The sequence below is a fragment of the Lycium barbarum genome, chromosome 1 (assembly GCF_019175385.1).
Source record: "Lycium barbarum isolate Lr01 chromosome 1, ASM1917538v2, whole genome shotgun sequence".
Classification (NCBI taxonomy): domain Eukaryota; kingdom Viridiplantae; phylum Streptophyta; class Magnoliopsida; order Solanales; family Solanaceae; genus Lycium; species Lycium barbarum.
Genome location: NC_083337.1, coordinates 2,370,491 through 2,383,749, shown reverse-complemented (window position 1 = coordinate 2,383,749; position 13,259 = coordinate 2,370,491). Strand labels below are relative to the sequence as shown.

Sequence of the window (13,259 nt, the reverse complement as noted above, 5' to 3'; positions counted from 1 at the left end):
AATCGTGATTCCGCCTCTGCTTGTCCACCATACGTCTTCACGTGATTTCACCATACTTCCCCTTCCATCAATAATCAATTTGGCAATATAATAAAGTGGCAAACCTCATACGCCTCTCTCTCATTTTGGAAAAAATGTCAGGACTTCACGCCTTCAATAAATACCACAACAACATCGTTGGGCCTCATTAAGAGGATGAGTTTAATTCTGTGCATGGTGTATTTTACAATTAATTTACTTGAAAACTAATTATATAATTTTTATGGTGGTATGAACTAATCGCATGTAATTTTGTTGAGTTTTAATTCTATGCACTAATGATATACGGATTATTTTAATCGGGGCATTTATACAGTAATTATAAATATATCTTTATAATAAACATTAATTGGTAACCTGATAAAATTGATAACTAACTTGTTACAGCAAACAACATTGATTGTGTAAAAATTAATCCTTAAATTCAATTCTTATATTTATAGTGAGTTTTACCTTATATATATGCATCGACGATATGATACCACTATCAGATCATTCAAAAGATATTTGCAGGTAAGCCTCCATAAATATGAAATTTATAATCACAAAAATAAGATATATTACTTGACGTGACAAGTGAAAATGACCGGGCTAAATTACTTATCCCATTAGTGTATATATAGTATAGTTTAACTTATCTGCACCAATGGTATAACTTTTTTTTTTTTACACGATTAGACAAGTTACAACAGATGATTGTTATACAATTGTGTAAAACATTTTACGCGAGTATTATTATTATTATTATTATTATTATGCTAGCATTAGCTTATTTTTCAATTTTATTACTACTCATGTTTCTATTATTTTGGTTATCTGGACTACTTTTACTGTTTGTACTTTTCTTTCTTTAGTATATCATCACAGCTTTTTACTCGTGTATCTTTTTCCAACCTGTTCTGAAACACGATTTTTTTTTTTATCCGAGGGTCTATCGGATTTTTTTTTTTATCCGACGGTCTATCGGATACAACCTCTCTATCCCTATAGGTTAAGGTCTGCATTCATCCCATCCTCCCTGGACCCAACTTGTGAGACTACATGTATGTTATTGTATGCATACAGTCAATATATAGAGATAAGCTTTCTTTAATACAGTTGGTAGAGAAAGAAGCGAACAATAACAGTACTAACAGGAGAGATCATAGTAGAGTTAGAATATGGCTATGGATAGCTCAAGATCAAGCAGTCTCAGAAGTCCCATGTTGCCACCAGCATCATCGGACACAAAAAGGTGTTGTTTGATTAATAAGGTAATAGATGTTGAAGAAGCCAAGAATCAGATATTGTTCTCTTTGCCAATGATTGTGGTGACTACTTGTTTCTACTTCATCAACATTGTCTCTGTTATGTTTGCTGGTCATCTTGGCAAACTTGAACTTGCTGCCTCAAATCTTGGTAATTCTTGGGCTGTGGTCACTGGTATCTCTTTCATGGTATGTACCTAGTTTCATCGAGTCCGTTACGTTTTGCACCACTAATTTGCCCTTCAAACCCTATCCTAATTTTTTTTTTCTGATTCGGAGGCTTTTGCAAAACAAGGAAAACGCTCTTTTTTAAAAAAATTCACAAGGGCAAAATTGGAAATACAAATAATAAAAAAATAAATGGCACAAAATTAAGAAAGAATAAGAAAATGATGGTCTCTGATTATGGTTCAAATCAAATTGACTGGAACAATCTCACCATTTTTCTTTTGAACAATCCCTCCATCACTTTAGACCGCAACAAAATCATTTGGGAAATTCAGAGGAGAAATCCCAGATTTTTACCTTTCCCATAACAACCTCACTGGACCAGTGCCAACATCTTTAGGTGAGTTGAACTTTACCAAACTTTCATTTCTCATTTTCTTGCCTTTTTGCTTTCTTTTGAGACTATCTGTTTTTGTTTAATCATAAATTAATAAAATAGTTGGTGGGTCCTCCCATTGATCTTAACTTTAAAAAAAAAAAAAAAAAAAAGCTAAAACTTTCATTTCTCAAGGAACAAGCTTGAAGGTGATATTTCTTTCTTGTTTGGGAAGAATGAGACAATTAGATAATTGATTTATCGAGGAATACACCAGAGTTTGATCTATGTCACATTAGGCAATTAGAGAGACACCAATCAATGTACTGATAAAGGCCATTGAAAGTTTGGTCCATATGCTCTAATTAATGTCAAGGTGTCAAAGTCTGTGTAAGCTAAGAGCAAGGCGACTTCATTTTCTTATTTAGCTTTTTCTTAGTTTTGTGCGTTTATTTTTGTATTTCCAATTTTGCCCATGTGGAAATTTTTAAAAAAGAGCGTTTTCATTGTTTTGCAAAAGCATAAAGATAGGATGCGAATCATAAAAAAAAAATTAGGATAGGGTGTGAATTGCAAAAGAAGACATACGTTAGGGGTGTAAATTGTATATTATGAATTTCATTGTTATATATACCATCACTTATTTTCAAGATTACAAATCTCACATCTTAAGGAGACTTAACTGTAGAGGTCATTTGGGTGACATGATAGTGTGAAATTCTTTACAATTTAAGGACTTTTACCCCATGGGGTCATTTTAACATGTTGTGATAGGTAGCTTGTCTTTTTCTTAAGAATAATAATCCCACAATTTAAGGAGGTTATCTACATCACACCCCTTCAAGTGCGGCCCTTTTCCGGACCCTGCTAAACGTGATGCTTTTTATTTTTTTTATTTTTAAGGAGGCTTATTTTTAGATATCTTTTGGATGATCTGATAGTGTGAGAAATTCTTTACACTAACATATAACATTTGAGTATTTTACTCCATCATGCTGATGCATACAATAATTATCAATTAATATAGGTTGGCCTAAGCGGTGCACTTGAGACATTATGTGGCCAAGGTTATGGAGCAAAAATGTACAGGATGCTGGGGATACATCTTCAAACATCATGCATCATATCATTCTTCTTTTCTACAGTAATTGCTATAATTTGGTGGTATTCTGATAGAATTCTGATTTTACTTCATCAAGATCCTGAAATAGCTAAAGAAGCGGGGGTGTTCTTGAAGTTCCTAATACCAGGATTGTTTGGACAAGGTTTTTTACAAGATATTTTGAGGTTTCTTCAAGCTCAGTCAATTATTATGCCTCTTGTTGTGTGTTCAGTTGCCACTTTAGTTGTTCACATTGGCATTGCCTATGGCTTGGTTCATTGGACAAGTCTTGGTTTTAAAGGAGCACCATTAGCTGCTTCGATTTCAATTTGGATATCGGTCCTCATGTTGGGTATATACGTGCTTTTTTCGGAGAGATTTAGGCATATCTGGAGGGACGGTCTCTCGTTCGAGCCGTTTCATTATGTCGTTACAAACTTGAAGTTGGCATTGCCCTCTGCTGCCATGGTGTGGTGAGTAACCTCATATATCTCTTAATTTTGTTGTTCTATTTGTTAATTAAGTTCCAATAAATTGAGGAAATGAGTTGTGGTCTCATTATACGATTTTGAAAAATTCTCTTCTCACTAGCTAGCTTTTGGGGTTGAGTTTGGCCCAACGTCCATTTCTTCACATGGTATTAGAATCAGACTAATCCCAATTCTTGGTTTACCCGATGTTGGGTTCACATGTTATATTGTCCGATCCATGCTCCATATGTTCGGAGCACGCAAGAGGTGGTAGAAGTCCCACATCTTTTGTGGGATGGAAAATTAGTTTCTATTTATGGTATTGGTCAATCCTCACATCATGAACTAGACTTTGGATTGTTGAGTTAGGCCTCATTTGTTTTTATTAAGATTAAGACGTCTGAATCTGAATACACATCTGAATGATTAAGATATTGTCTCTAGGTCTTAACACTAAATGATTAAGACTGTTTGTTTTCCATATCTGAATGTGTATAATGTATTTATTTGCACACAATAAATATATAATTCAAATAAAAAAGTAACTAATAATTTAATAAAATAAAATATTATTTGATAAAAAAGAGATGTGTTGTAGTGGTGGTGGGTGGGGATGGGCGAGTGGTTTTGGGAGGGGCGGATTGGAGGTGGGGCTAGTGATGGGGTGAAGGTGGGGTAGTGGGGAGTGGTGGTGGGTGGGGTTGGGGGTGGGGTGGGGTGGGTGGTGATGGAAGGTTGGGGTGTGGGAGGGTGATGGGAAGTGGGGGTGGGGGTGGGGTGAAGGTGGTAGGGGTAAAGGTGGGGTGTGGGGTGGGTGGTGGGGAGTGGCGGTGGGTGGGGTTTGGGGTTGGGGTGGAGCTAGTGGTATAAATTATTCAAACAAAAATACCTCTTAATGGAATTAAGACTTGGTTCAAGATTTTAATGATTAAGACCTAATAAGTGCTTAGATCTTAATGTTAACAAATGCACTCATTGCAATCCAATTCAAATTCAAGAAAACAATTATGTTGAAACGCTCCTCACCCACCCCTTCCATCTTAGAGTTTGTGTATTATAAGTGATCTAAATGTCTACAACCAAAGTTCCTGCATTGGTAAGTTATCAATCCTTAGACTATGTAATGCACTTTATTATATTGAAAATGCTCCTACCTTAACCTCTTCCTTCGTGGAGTTCGTGTATTGTAAGTGATCAGAATGTCTATTTTCAAAGTCATTGAATGGGTTACTCATCAATCTTTGGACTATGTCATCTACTTTTTCTTGGATTACGTGTGAGCATTTACCAAAGATTTCTAAGTATGAGAATAGGCAGAGTCTATTTCCCCTTCTTTCTTGACTAGACGAATGAGATATGAATTCTATTTAGGCAGATCAAGGTGTGGCTTGATCCTGTTCTCCCGGTTCAAACCCTTATTTTCCCAATTTGATGTATACAGTTTAGAGTACTGGGCTTTTGAGCTTCTTGTGTTATTGGCTGGTTTGATGCCAAATTCGACAACAACTACTTCTCTGATTGCAATTAGGTAATTAAACTTCTTTGCTTTAAACCATCACATTTTCACATTCTTAAATGCTAAATGACACTAATTATTTTGGGTTGTGACTTTACAGCGTTAATACTTCAGCTATTGCCTACACTATGTCTTATGGTCTGAGTGCTGCTGCAAGGTAATGTCACTACTCTAAGGGTTGTTTGGTTGGTGGGATAAGAGATTATACTTACAGGCTAAATTATAGCATCTCGGGATTATTAATCCCGGGATTGTTTATGGAACACCACAATTATGGTACTCCCTCCAGATCAAAAAAAGAGTCCATTTAGTCATTTGCACACCCCTTAATAAACTACTCACTCCAAGAAAAAAATATGTAAATTGACCAAACTACTCCTAATTAAATAGGCATTAGAATTTGATCACATAACACTTAATAGGGGCAAATCTGAAAAGATAAGGTTAATTGTTTCTTGATTTAATAAGTGGACACTTTTTTTTACCCAAGAAAAAAAGACTAAGTAGATTATTTTTTTTATCCGGAGGGAGTATTATTTTTGTACCACACTCTATGCAGGATAACAATCCTGGAATATTCATTTCGGAATAAAACAACAAAATAACACGGTTACAATTCTCCAATCTTTTCTCCCAAAGTTTTTCAAGAAAGACATGGTTACAATTGGAAATAATAGTTTTATCCTAAATTATTTTAGTTTAAACCAAACACATATTTTATATTATATGCTATATATCCCATTTTTAGTTCAATAAACCAAACATCTACCATTAAAAATATATCCACTAAATAATCACATCATTATTTTATATATTCTCGTATTATAGTCTCAGGATAACTTACTGTTTAGCCAAACCACACCTAAAAGTTTTGTTTATTTCAAAAGGATTCTAAAATTTATTTGTACACAAAAGAATTTGATTTTACCCTACTGCAGGGTGTAATTTGGGAATGAAGGGAATTTAATTGAATCCTAGTCTTACATGTGGCTCTGTCACTACTAACAGTGTAAAGTACTTATACATTATCAAGTTGATTTACAATAATCTCCACTTGTGGTATTACACTGGGTATGTTATTATTGTTTTAAGTTGATTTACAATAGTAGGTCACGTTGTATATCAAGTCCAATATGATAACTTGAGAAATTTAGTAATGACCAGTTAAATTGCAATGAAAGTATAGATTTTTCGCACTATCAATATATATTACTTACGCCAATTTTATTTTATTTTATTATCCCTCAGTTTTTTACTAATACGAAATGTACAATTTAATATTTATGTGCAGCACTAGGGTAGCAAATGAGTTAGGAGCTGGAAATCCTGGCAAAGCTAAGCATGCTATGGTTGTTACTCTCAAGCTATGTATTCTTCTTGCTCTTGTAGTTGATTTGGCCATAATTTCTGGGCTGGCCTCTTCAGTGATAACACAGAAATAATAAACAAGTTTGCCACAATGATGCCACTTCTCCTAGTCTCATTTGCACTCGATTTCTTTCAAGGAATTTTATCAGGTCAGATTTTTGTTGTTGTAATGCATGATATCTTGCACATATCATGTACTCTCATTCCATTTTGGATGTGTTTGGTATGGAGAAATATCTTCCAGTAAAAATTGTTTTCCAATTTTTTTTAAGTTTGGTTGGTTTAAACTTTTGAAAAATATTTTCTCTAGAAAAACAAGTTCCTTAAAATGAGGAAAACTTCTCGATTGAAGTAGGGGAAACAAGTTTCATAAATGACATTAGGGGAAACAAGTTTCATAAATGACATTTCACTCCTCCCAACACGCCCCACCCCACCCTATAGTCCCCACATCCACCACCCACACACCGCTCCTCATCCCCACCCCGTAGAGTCTGCCTAGATTATGTATAAATACTTTCAGGACAATATTTTTTATTTGCTGAATAACTTATTTTCTAGCAAATTATTTTTCTGGAAAAATGTTCCGTGGAAAATATTTTTCCTCATACCAAACACACCCTTTATGTGACATTTTTTTGTTTGTTTTATTTTATAAAGAATTATAAATTTAGAAGAAAAAAACTAATATATTTTTCATTTTACATGTAGTGACATGATTTTATGGCCACTCAATTACCATGGCAAGATTAAAATCGCAAGTTCTAAAAATGTGTCATTCTTAAATTTCGTGTTCAGTCAATTAAACACCGCTATGTAAAATAAAATAACAAGAGTATTAATTTTGCATTCAACATGACCTTTCTAAAAGAGATATTGTAAATGAATTGATCATTAGGGGTGGCTAGGGGATGTGGATGGCAACATTGGGCTATGTGCATCAACTTGGCAACATTCTATTTCATTGGCATGCCAATAGCTGGCCTCCTTGCTTTCAAGTTCAACCTACTTGCTCAGGTAATTCAAGTGCATGCCATATTTTGTTATTGCCCTCGTACTAAAAGGACTGCAGAATTTAAATTTTTCTACATTAAACTCCTTGTGTTTTGAAACTATGAGTTAAGAATTTAAAATTTGTTGAAAATTTTGTAGTTTTAACATATATATCTATGTTGCATATCGAAAGTTGATAGTGAGTACAGTTGAACATAGGGCAAACTTTAACTAGTTGATTTAACATATCCTTTGGATTTCAATATATTTATTTGCAACTATGTTTAACGCCGTAGTAAGCCCAAGTTAGAGTAAAGGGACTGAAATCAATTTACTATTAGGCTTCTTGTTCTTTTCTCTATGATATGATCTTTTACATGCTAATATGTTTTCTTCATAATGTTTCACCGTAAAATTATCATGTGTCAAATGCTAGTGTTGTTTTTTTCGAAAAAATATGATGCAGGGTTTATGGATGGGCTTGATATGTGGTCTAGCTTGCCAAGGTTCTGGCTTATTGCTACTGACATTGTGGATCAGATGGGAAAAAGTAGAGGACTCAACAAAGAGTAATAGAGAAAATGAACTTCCAGCTTAGGCATGAGTTCATGAAAATCACTTTCTTATTGGGCCACACTCTTTATTATGTGTATGGTCTTATAAGTTTTAAGTCCAAATTAAAAAAAAAAAAAATGAAGAAATTTTGTCCGTTCAGTAATTTACTTGATGAATATATTGGATCGAGTTGAAATAATTACTACTTCTTCCTGAGAAAGATATATGTTGGTCGAATTTCTATAAAGCTTCTACGAAGTCTATTTTTATTCGATAACAACTTCTTAATAAGTATGTGGTGGTAAGGAGGTCATACCCATGAAATTGCTCATATTCACATTAAACTGTATTGTTGAAATATCTAAAGACAAGGAAGTAGTTAGGCTGAATATTTGATTAGATTAAGAGAATAGTTATCAGTCGAACATTTCCTTGTTGCATTGAGTATATCTTCTACACCAAATGTAACAACATAATATATATAGGACAACACATACTGGTAAACCAACTCAGTTGATTGTGTACTACTACAAACTATAATGCTGACTAAAGTGGAAAATAATACTATAGTAAGGAATGTAATACCAACTCAGTTGATTGTGTACTACTACAAACTATAATGCTGACTAAAGTGGAAAATAATACTATAAAAGAATAATTTCTCTCTCTCTATATTTATAGTTTGATTATTCATCTTTCTAAGTTTAGACAATATACACTCATTTTGACCTCAATAAACAATTCACCATATGACGATTCACATCGTTCGCTCATAAAAAATTATACTTTATTCTTTTATGTATAATTAATTATTTATTTGCTTACAAATTTCTTTAATGACATTGCTATCATTTTATAATACCTTATACTACAAGGCTCGGTATACGTAATGGACGTGCCGAAAAATTAGTTTATTGAAAAAAATGACAACTTTTATTAGAGTCCTAAAGGTGGTCTGAGTCCAGCATATCTAACATGGACAGGAATTTAGAGGGTGTTTGGATTTGCTTTTTAAAATATAACTTTTAAGCTAAAAGTCATAAGTTGGAATATCCAACTTTTGACTTTTACCTATTTTTGTGCTTTTTTGCCCTAAACCATCGCATTTTCACATTATTAAAGGCTAATTTTAGTCTACCTGACACTAATTGTTTTTGGTTGTCACTATATAGTGTTAATACTGAAACCATTGCCTCCATGGTGTCAGATGGTCTGAGTGCATGAGTATTAACTTTTATATACTCACAGTGTGACATAAAGAAACAATAATTATGAATTTAATCAACTAATATCATTTCTCTTTATCTAATATAGCAGGTAACCTATCACTATTAGAAAAATTAAAATTTTAGACGGATTGTACTCTTGGCAATTGTTTCTACGGAAAAGGCTCAAATATGTCATTCAACTATCATAAATGATTCATTTATGCCATTCGTCAATAGTTTGGCTCATTTATGCCATCGAACTATAGGAAATCACTCATTTATGCCATCTAACTATAAAAAAATGGCTCATTTATGCCACTCATCAATAGTTTGACTCATTTATGTCATCGTCTGTTATCAAAATGACTCATCCATGCCATATTTCATTAAAGCTGCTTTTTCAATACCATATATGACACGTGGCCTCCAACTAGATTATAGTTGTGAGTGGGTAAGGTGTATGGGTCGGATTTTTTATTAACTTGGTATTTAAAATTGGGCTGGTTTAATTAAATGACGTAGACCTCTAATTGGAGGTCAAGTGTCATATCTGGTATTATAAAACCGACATTAATGAAAAATGACATGGAGGAGTCATTTTGGTAATAGGCGATGACATAAATGAGTCAAACTATTGATGAGTGGCATAAATGAGCCATTTCCTATAGTTCGATGGCATAAGTGAGCCAAACTATTGACGAGTAGCATAAATGAGCCATTTCCGGTAGTTGGATGACATATTTGAGCCTTTCCGTTGTTTCTAACCGTTTTTCCATCAAAAATACCAAATTTCAACAAAAACATCTGCCGAAAATTCTGATTTGTCATGTGCCTTATTTAAATCTCAATTTTTATAGAAGGTTACATGTAGATATCTTGATAGAGTAAAAATATGAGGTAAACTCTTATACACTGACGTCTGGCAACATAAGAACTTCTACATTATTAAGTCGCATAAGAAATAATTACAGGTAACGTACCTTATATGATAACTAGTTTTCATTAGGCCGGTGCTAAGCCCGCGCCCAAACTCAAGATATAAAAATAATACAACAACAACATACCCAATTGAATCCCACAGTGTGGGGGTCTGGGGAGAGTTAAATGTACGCAGACCTTACCCCCACCTTGGTAGGGAGGCTGTTTTCGAAAGACCCTCGGCTCAAAAGAAAACAAGAAAACAAGGGGGGAATAAAAATAATAATTTTAAATAAAGAATATAATTTGTATGGCACGTTAAATAGGTCTTGTTAATAAGACTTAATAATTATTAAAATTCTTAATTACATTTGGATAATTTTAAATTAAGAAATTATTTATGATGAAGGAATTTTGGCTGAAGAATTTAAAAAATACCAAAAGACCGCAAGTAATTCGATATTTTATAAAATAATATGATTTAAAATTTAACATTGGCATTTTTATGAATTTGTGAGCGTGTAATTTCTTAGTTTTAGATAGAAATAAATCTATATTTTGATATTTATTAAGTTTTAATTTCACTCATAATTTCATGTGGCAAGAGCTATTGCAAAACTCATTTTTTCATCAGATACAACAACAAATTTAAATGGCTTCAAGTTTATACGACAATATTTATAACCTTGGTTTAGGGACTTTGCTCAAATTTACCTATTAATGATATTATAAGGATATTAATTAGTAATAATTAAAGTACATTAATAAAGTACCCCTTTCAATTCATTTTACTTTTATGCTTATTTTACGCCGCTAAGAAAATACCTTCTCCATTCCATTTTAATTATTATTTGGCTTTTTCATGTGCATTAAAAAAAATACAAAGTATTATTTATTGAGTTATGCTATCTATTAGATTCTTTTTTAGAATTAAGCAATATTACCTCCTTAATCAGAGGTTTCGGCTTCGAGCCTTGAGTATGGAGAAATCCCTGATAGAGAGCGCTTCACTCAGTAATGGGCCTTATCCGGCGTGAATCCCAATATAATCGGATTCTAATATGGGTACCGTACACCAGGTGGAAAATCATAAAAAAAAAAACTATTTATAAAGGCAAATTTCTTCATTAAACTTCTGTCAATAATCAGACACAGATAGTAATGATCTCGAGTCTTAGATTAGCTTTAGTTAAATCATAATAATGGTGGTAATAGTAATTAGACTTTTTAGCAAGCGATTACCAAATATTAAAAATAAATAATCTTACCAAAATTGAATTAGATGAATAGAAAAAGTTTACATGCGTAAATGTGAAAATTGACAACTTAAAATGTTTTACTTTTCCAAAACAAGCAAAATCCTTGGCAAAGCTCAGCTACAACATGTGTCCAACTTCAGAGCATCCAAACAAAATTACCAAGTTGACCCTCTGAGGACGACTAACACTTTGTGGTTCTCGTTTTTCAACTATTAACTAGATAGCGTACGTCCGTGCTGTGCACGGGCCCAACAAAAAACATAGTACCATATTTTTTGTTTTTAGTCTGTCTAAAAAAGAATGATATATTTTATGTTTAGAAATCATTTAACTTGAAACTTCCTTTTTTACCTTTAATGAAATGATTTAAATCCACACAAATATCTATGACTTGTTTTAGACCACAAGTTTCAAAGATCTTTCATTTCATAACCAACTATTTTTTTATCCTACGTGGACATATGTCATAGTACTGAATATTTATCTCTTCTCATGTATAGACTTATGCACTTCAATTTTAATTCTCCGACACATTTATTTTCTCGGTGTACTTATACTTGTTAATTTTTGGCTTTTCAAGTTCTTTAAGAATTAATAAATGAAATACTTCTCCCGTCCCATATTACTTGGCCACATTACTAAAATATTTTTTTTTATCTCAAGTGGATATATGTCATAGTACTGAATATTTATTTTCTCTTCATGTATACACATATGCACTTCAATTTTAATTCTTCGACACCATATTTATTTCCTCCGTGCACTTTTACTTGTTACTTTTGACTTTTCACTATGTCACATAAATTAGGACCGAGAGAATACCTTTTAGTAATATAATTATGGAATTTTTATTATAGAAAGTATTAATTCAATTAATTGAAAATATCAATAAATTATTTTACTTAGTCCGCTTCTCCCATATATGACTTTCCTGGTTTGGTTCTCCAATTGAAAGATTTGAAATACACCTTCTCTTACCGAGTTTCATGTCATCATCTCTTTCTACTCAACAACACTGAAAAGCGCTTTCACGTGTTAGCATCTGTTGTAGTCTTAAATTTTTAAATATAGACCAACTTTATCGTTTTAAGAAAATATATGTATACATTTCTTGACCATTTATATTTCTTCTTCTTGATGTTATTCCTCATTATTTGTGTGAGACATATGTGTCTAAAATTAGTGCATTTTTATCCTTACCCAAAGGTATAAGTTTTTAATCTTTTGGTTTTATGACTTCTTTAGCGGTGTTTGTGTTCAATTTAAATCGTTATTTCTTTTTTTCCTGAATTTCTCTTCTTTAAATTTTCTCTAAGTGTACCTTTATCATTTTCTGAACTTATTATCATTATTTAAATGTCCATTTTTTTTTTTTTGCAATTGTCTCTTATCTTTTAAACTATTAGGGAATTTGTCTGCTACAAATTTAAAACTTTATCCTAATAAAATATTTGAATCCTATCATTGCAAAAATATTGAGGCACACTACTAATCATTTCAATTTTTCATATTACTATTATGGGCCTAATTCATTATATTTTTCACAAATTGTTGAAAGAAAAAATTCCATCTTTCAAAATAAATATGTTGTACTGTTTATAAGGTATTAGGTTTGTAGGATATTTTGTTTTTAATGAAACATTTATTAAGTCATATAAAGGTAAATTGATTCCTCATTTGCTCTAGAAGTTGATCAAATTGACATAAAAAATTGACCTTAAAATAAAATTTGATAAGCAAATATTTGAAATTGGTAAATTAGTGAGGTGATTCTTGTCATTAACATGATTGAGATAGGGTGTAATACAATTTTCTTCATTATAGCTCACTATTGAATTTAGTTTTAAAAATGGGAATTTGTCTATTACAAATTAAAAACTTAAAAAATGGAAGAAATTGCACGGATTGTCCTTCAAATGGGCTGGTATTTAATTTTTGCCTTTAGTAATTAGTTTTAGTAATAAATTCAATAATATACAATCCAGCATAAAATATTACATCCACGTAGTTATATTTTTAATTTACATCTATACAACCAAC

The 13,259-nt window shown here is 32.3% G+C and overlaps 1 pseudogene; it reads left to right on the top strand.

Moving 5' to 3' along the window:
- The first annotated feature begins 908 nt into the window (after nt 1-908).
- On the top strand, nt 909-8,033 carry LOC132628858 (protein DETOXIFICATION 19-like; annotated as a pseudogene).
- The last annotated feature ends 5,226 nt before the right edge of the window (nt 8,034-13,259 follow it).